The sequence below is a fragment of the Pan paniscus genome, chromosome 7 (genome assembly GCF_029289425.2).
Source record: "Pan paniscus chromosome 7, NHGRI_mPanPan1-v2.0_pri, whole genome shotgun sequence".
Classification (NCBI taxonomy): domain Eukaryota; kingdom Metazoa; phylum Chordata; class Mammalia; order Primates; family Hominidae; genus Pan; species Pan paniscus.
Genome location: NC_073256.2, coordinates 136,175,385 through 136,181,480, shown reverse-complemented (window position 1 = coordinate 136,181,480; position 6,096 = coordinate 136,175,385).

Here is a 6,096-nt window from a genome sequence, read left to right as displayed (position 1 = left end):
TTCATGAGGTTACGTATTTCATCTTATTCATCTCTGTTTCCATCCAAACATTGATACATTTTAGATAAATGGATAGACAGGTGCGTATCCTCCCCAACAATCAGGATGGCTTATTTGTGAACAAATCTCTAAGGTTTCATCCCCAGCCACCATGTGCAGAGAGATAAACAGATTGAAAAAAAGGAAAAGTAAATCAGTACATTGACACTACCACAGGCAGGTTAGTAATTCTATTCCTCATTTGACTTTCTCTACTAGGTCATTAGCAAGACAATTTACAATGAAAACAAAGATAGTAAGTCCAATTTTTAAATTATTTTTCTTTCTAAAGTTGGGTCTCACTTTGTTGCCCAGGTTGGTCTTGAAATCCTGGCCTCAAGCAGTCCTCCCGCATTGGCTTTCCAAAGCTTTGGGATTACAGGTATAAGCACTATACCCAGCCAAGTCAAATGGAATACAGGCTTATTTTTTATTTGTTTGTGTTGACTAAAAAAAAAATAAGGATTTCCAAGTGAATAAGAACATGGAAAGAATATATTTCTTTACTGTATGATCATACCTAAACTGACATCTTAGCACTAAGTATAACGAAATTATCCCTGTCTTTAAAACTTGAACCATAATATATCACATAGTGTGGATAGGATCATGTTATATGGTTGTAATAGTGTGTTTTTTGGGGGTGGGGGAGGAGCGGGGCACAGATTTTCAGAGATGTCAACTTCCTGTAAATTAGCATACTGGTGGGAATTTCAAATAAGTTTTCAAATTTTATAAGAAATCGGCTAATATCTACCCATAACATCCAAATTTGTAGCAACAAAATAATTGACTCCTTTGAAGAAGACATTTTTCCCTTCCCACAGGTATATCACTGAACAGCCCTGAACATGGTGAGTCTAGAGAACAAAAGAGTAAAAGGAAACAAGCCCTGGGCTTCTTCCCAATATGCCAGGAAAGAAACAGCAGCAGGACTTTAAGAACACTGGAAATTGGTAGGACAATGACCTGTTTATAAAACTCAATTTATTCTTAAAGAAACACTTGATTCTGTTTCTCTTGATATCTCAAACTTTGCTAACTTCTAAAGATGGCCATTCAAAAAGAGCACGTCTAGTCATCATTCGCTTTGTGTGGAAAAACCTTTTTTACTCTACTTCAGATAAAGATGGAGCACCTTATCTATGAACAAACCACTAAAGTTTTATTCCTGGTCAATTTTTTTTTCTTTCAGTGAAAAAAGAATACAGAATCTGACATGTTATGAGTTAAATCCAACTGTTCTCTCTTAAAATAGTAAGACATTTTGATCCTCATTATCTATATCTGAAATGAAAACTGACTTTTACTTTTAAGCTATCTTTCTCCAAGTTGCTGAAAACCTTTTAGATAGCATCTACTTCACTATGTCAGAACTTTTAAAAGACAAAGGGATAGGCCTGGGATTGAAGTGGTTTCAAATCCATGGCTTACACTGATGTGTCAATCCAGGAAAATTCAGAATGGCCAGTGTTTGAGGGTTGAGCCCTATCCTTGAGGATCTGTGTCAATGAAATCTTTGGCCTAAGGGTCACTGGTGGAGCTTAGCTATGCCTTAGAAGCCAAAGGATTGGCATGCTGTGTAGCCATGTATAAAACAGTTTTTAAAAGTATTCTTTGTTTTAGAGGTTTGCTATTAATTCTGACATTAAAAAACCTCCTGAAATACCTTAAATAGAAACACAAGTATAAATGTGGAACTTGAAAAAGCTTTGTTCACCCAGCCTCTGATGCCTCAACTCTATGAACCATAGGTCTCTTCTTCTCTATCCCTTTCTCTAACAATAATGACGGTGTCCTTTGACTGCCCATTGCCTAAATGCTGCCCCCCAATATTCTGTCATCAACCAAGAGCTCTTCTACTTCTAGTCTTCCTGCCTCCCTGTCTTAGTCAATTTAGGCTGCTATTACAAAAATATAAACTGAGTGGCTTAAACAACAGAAATTTATTTCACATGACTCTGGAGCCTGAGAAGTCCAAGATCAAGGCACCAGCAGATTCAGTATCTGAGTCATAGATACTGCCTTCTTACTATGCCTTGGTATGGTGAAAATGGTGAGGCAGTTCTCTGAGGCCTCTTTTTATAAGGGCACTGATCCTATTAATGAGGGCTCCATCCTCATTACCTAACTACCTCCCAAAAGCCTCATTTCCTACTACCATCATCTTGGGAGTTAGGATTTCAATATATGAATTTTCAGGGGACACAAACATTCACATCATAGCACTCCCCAAATTACTGTTTTCATAACACAGCAAATTGCATGTTTCACAAAAAAGCAAATATAAAGAAATATATCATTCCTCACCATACAATTAATGGCTCCTTATCACCTACAAAATAAAATCCAAGTCCGTGAGCATGACTCTCCATGAACAAGTCAAAATCGTATGTATTAGTCTGTTCTCATGCTGCTAATAAAGACATACCAGAGACTGGATAATTTACAAAGGAAAGAGTTCTAATTGACTCACAGTTCCACATGGCTGAGGAGGTCTCAGGAAATTTACAATGATGGCAGAAGGCACCTCTTCACAGGGTGACAGGAGAGAGTTGATATCCGAGCAAAGGGGGAAGCCCTTTATAAAACCATAATTCTCAGGAGAACTCACTATCACAAGAACAGTATGGGGAAAGCTGCCCCCAAGATTCAATTATCTTCACCTGACCCCTCCCACAACATGTGAGGATTATGGGAACTACAATTCAAGATGAGATTTGGATGAGGACACAGCCAAACCATATAATTCTGCCACTGGCCCCTCCAGAATCTCATGTCCTTACATTTCAAAACACAATCATGCCTTTCCAACAGTCCCTCAAAGTCTTAGCTCATTCCAGCACTAAACCAAAAGTCCAAGTCCAAAGTCTCATCTGAGACAAGGCAAGTCCCTTTTGCCTATGAGCCTGTAAAATCAAAAGCAAGTTAATTACTTCCCAGATAAAGTAGAGGTACCGGCATTGGGCAAATACACCCATTCCAAATGGAAGAAATTGGCCAAAATAAAGGGGCTACATGCCCCATGCAAGTGTGAAATCCAATAGGGCAGCCATTAAACATTAAGTTTCCAGAATGAATTCCTTTGACTCCATGTCTCACACCTAGGTCACACTGATGCAAGAGGTGGGCTCTCACAGCCTTGGGCAGCTCCATCCTTGTGACTTTGCAGAGTACAGCTGCACTCCTGGCTGCTTTTACGAGCTGGCATTGAGTGTCGGCCGCTGTTCCAGGCATGTCATGCAAACTGTCAGCGTATCTACCATTCTGGGGTCTGAAGGATGCTGGCCTTCTTCTCACAGCTCTACTAGGTAGTGCCCAGTGGGGACTCTGTGGGTGGGCTCCAACCCCACATTTCCCTTCTGCACTGCCCTAGCAGAGGTTCCCCATAAGGGCTCCACCTCTGCAGCACACCTCTGCCTAGATATTTAGCATTTCCATACATTCTCTGAAATCTAAGCGGAAGTTGCCAAACCTCAATTCTTATCTTCTGCATACCTGCAGGCCCAATACCACATGGAAGCTGCCATAGCTTGGGGCTTGCACCCTCTGAAACAATGTCTTAAGCTATACCTTGGCCCCTTTTAGCCATGGCTAGAGCAGCTGGGATGCAGTCCCATGGCTTCACAGAGCAAAGGGCCCTGGACCTGGCCCCAGAAACTAATTTCCCTCCTAGGCCTCCAAACCTGTGGTGGGAGGAACTGCCTTGAAGGTCTCTGACATGCCCTGGAGGCGTTTTCTCTATTGTCTTGCTGATTAACATTCAGGTCCTCATTACTTATGCAAATTTCTGCAGCCTGCTTGAATTTCTTCCCAGAAAAATGGGTTTTTCTTTTCTGTTGCATCTCCAGGCTGCAAATTTTCCAAACTTTTATGCTCTGCTTCTTCTTGAACACTTTGGCGCTTAAGTATTTCTTTGGCCAGATACCCCATATCATCTCTCCCAAGTTCAAAGGTCCACAGATCTCTATGGCAGAGGCAAAAAGCTACCAGTCTCTTTGATAAAGCACAGCAAGAGCCACCTTTACTCCAGTCCCTAACAAGTTCCTCATCTCCATCTGAGACCACCTCAGCCTAGACTTCATTGTCCATATCATTATCTGCATTTTGGTCAAAGCCATTCCACAAGTCTCTCGGAAGTTTGAAACTTTCCCACATCTTCCTGTCTTCTGAGCCCTCCAAGTCTCTAGGAAGCTCCAAACTTTCCCACATTTTCCTGTGTTCTTCTGAGCCCTCCAAAATGTTCCAACCTCTGTGTGTTATCCAGTTCCAAAGTTACTTCCACATTTTTGGGTATCTTCATAGCAGGACCCCACTCTCTGCAGTACCAACTTACTGTATTAGTCTGTTCTCATGCTGCTATAAAGAAGTGCCCAGGACTGGGTAATTTTTAAAGAAAAGAGGTTTAATTGACTCACATTTCTGCATGGCTGGGGAGGCCTCAGGACACTTACAATCAGAGTGGAAGGCAGCTCTTCACAGGGTGGCAGGAGAGAGAATGAGAGCCAAGTGAAGGGAAAAGCCCCGTATAAAACCATCAGATCTCATGAGAACTCACTCACCATCGTGAGAACAGGAAGGGAGAAACCACCCCCATGATTCAGTATCCCCATGGTCCCTCCCATGGCATGTGGGGATTATGGGAACTACAATTCAAGATGAGATTTTGGTGGGGACACAGTGAAACCATATCACCATGCTTAAAGAGAAATTTATATTCATACATTTAAAAAGAAAAAAATGCGAGAATCAAAGATCATATTATCCATTCAAGAAGTTAGATATGCAAACTAAATGCTACACATGAAAAAAGGGAAAAAATGAGATAGAAATTAATGGGAAAACATACAGTGAAGACAATGGACCCACCAAAAGTTAGTTCTTTGTAAAGACTAATTAAACTGATGAGCCTCTAGTGAGACTAATCAAGAAAAAAGAGAGAAATGGCACAAATAACTGCAATAGAGAGAAAAAGGGACAACCATTACTCTTTCAGACATATGAAATATAATGATGACATTATGCAGCTGCCAGTTAAATATAGGAAATGCAGTTAAATTTGAATTTCAGATAAACAATAAATAATTTTAGTCACAAATATTGTTTATCCGATATAGATCAGAATAATTTTATATTGTTAAAGATATTGAAACCATAATTAAAAATCTTTTCAAACTAAACTAAAAATATTCCAGGTCTAGAGGGAATCACTGAGAACTATATCAACCATTTTAAAAAGAAAGCAAATGATTTCCAATTCATTTTATGCAACCAGCATAAACTTTATAATAGGCCAGACAGAACATTATAAGAAAAAAAATTCTGGCCAATTTCTCTTTTGAAGTAGTACAAAAGATATACGATCTATAAAGATTAAACAGCTCAACAAAGTTGGGTTTATTCTAGGAATGAAAGGTTAATATTTTGGAATCAGTCAATGCTATTCACCACATTAACAAAATAAAGAAAAAATATTATTTAATCTTACATAGAAAGAAAGCATGTGGTAAAATTCATGTTGACACCAGGATGTTCTGCCTATACTTTGTTCTGACAACAGTGAAGACAGTTGGTATACTGTGTGTGTTAAGTTATTGCAAGTACGTATACTGATTGAATTAGCAATTTCAGACTTGTTGCAGTTGAAAATAATTTCAAGTTGATAAAAGTGCCAAGTTGGAAATAGTTTAGCTGTGATGTGTCTAAATTATTTGGAGAACTATATTCACATTCCTAGAATCACAAAAATATGTTAAAATAGGAAGGGTTTGGTCAGAGTCAAACAGGGCAAGGGTCTCTAAAAAGGTGATCATATGTTTGCAAAACTAGCACCACGGTTATAAACCTCTGCCTCCTGTCAATAATATTATAAGGAAAAAGCCCCATGCAAATGAAGTGAGCAGTAAATTGGGTGGAATAGACTGTACTCTGCCTAGTGGAGAGGTTTGAGAGAGGTAATGGAGAATTCACAAGTGTAAGCACACAGGACTTTAGTCTTGGGTTATACAAAAGAGAATTCAAGCCTGCATGCTCATTGTAGAAGCCTGCCTGCACAGA